The sequence below is a fragment of the Panicum virgatum genome, chromosome 9N (genome assembly GCF_016808335.1).
Source record: "Panicum virgatum strain AP13 chromosome 9N, P.virgatum_v5, whole genome shotgun sequence".
In the NCBI taxonomy this organism is placed as follows: domain Eukaryota; kingdom Viridiplantae; phylum Streptophyta; class Magnoliopsida; order Poales; family Poaceae; genus Panicum; species Panicum virgatum.
This window is the reverse complement of record NC_053153.1, coordinates 44,471,948-44,473,273: the sequence shown is the minus strand read 5'-3', so window position 1 is coordinate 44,473,273 and position 1,326 is coordinate 44,471,948. Positions and strand designations below refer to the sequence as shown.

At 44.6% G+C, this 1,326-nt stretch overlaps 1 non-coding gene across 1 annotated transcript; it reads left to right on the top strand.

Moving 5' to 3' along the window:
• The first annotated feature begins 550 nt into the window (after window positions 1–550).
• Window positions 551–657, top strand: LOC120693603. The gene has a single exon (XR_005683062.1). It is a non-coding gene; the product is annotated as a small nucleolar RNA R71 (small nucleolar RNA).
• The last annotated feature ends 669 nt before the right edge of the window (window positions 658–1,326 follow it).

Genomic DNA, 1,326 nt, shown 5'->3' with positions numbered 1-1,326 from the left:
ATTAGCAAGAAATTTCTCACTAATGTTGTCATTCATTTGTTTTTGGCCGTACATGAAGTTCTTAAGCGAGGGCTAAAAACTATTATTAAAATTGATACCTTGCTATTGGCCGAAGGGGAGGTCGAGCTTAGAATTCCAACCTTGCTGAGGACGACAGTCCGAGTCATTGAGAGTGTTGTTCCAAATGGAGTTTTCGTCCTCTTGAGTGAGTTGGCAAGATTTACCCGAGTGCCCAGTATTGCCATATTTCTCACATATCATCTGAGGCTCAGTAATCTGGTTGACCTCCTGGTGCAGAGATTCCAGCTTTTCCATGAGAAGATCCATCTTGGCTGCCAGCGCATTGACACTGTCAATTTCATGTATTTCTTTTGCATGGGCCGGCTGCCTAACTTCCTTCCAATTTTGGTTGGAAGCAACCTTGTCGATGAGCATTCTAGCTCATGTAACATCGCGGGAGAGGAATGCTCCTCCCGCTGCTGCGTCCATGTGATCTTGTTATCGCTGGTTCAGGCCATAGAAGAAGTTCTGAATGATAAGCCATTCTTCCATGCCGTGGTGTGGGCATGCTGCAATGTATTCCTGAAGGCGTTCCCAGGCTTCCGGAACTGTCTCGTCCTGGAGTTGTTCAAAACTAGAAATCCTGTTCCGAAGGGCATTGGTTTTGCCCGCCGGAAAGTACTTGACCAGAAAAGCAATGGAGCACGCATCCCAAGTGTTGAATCCTTCCTTGTAGGTGTAAAACAACGTATTTGCTTTCCCAAGCAAAGAGAATGGGAATAGTCAAAGATGAACATTATCCATCATAGTGCCTCTTGGGTTGATTATGCTGCTCACTTCCAGAAAAATCTGTAGATGAGCGTGGGCATCCTCTGATGCCTTTCCGCAGAAGGGACTTGCTTGAATCATGTTGACAAGCCCAATCTTTATCTCAAAGCCATCAGTGCCTTGGTAATTGTTCAGTCCAGTAGGGATATGGCTATTGAACGGGACTGAGAATGGACAGAGTGTCTTCTGAGCCATGGGTATTGAAGCTGATGTTCTCAAACCTTGATACTAGAAAAATTTCTTCTGGTAGGACGACTATGCGTCAAACAATTCACCCAATTCTTTCTGGATCTGAGTTGAAGTGATGTGGAAGATCGGATTTGGTCCTACGCTGCTCTACAGAAATCACAAAGATACCGAGAGCAATGATAATCCCGCTAAATTTAGCGGTGACAAATCAGAAAATTTTATCAAACTATTCAACAATATCTTTAGTCAATTGCCTCCCCAGCAATGGCGCCAGAGATGGTTGTTGGCGCTTGTTACGCTCAATAGAAT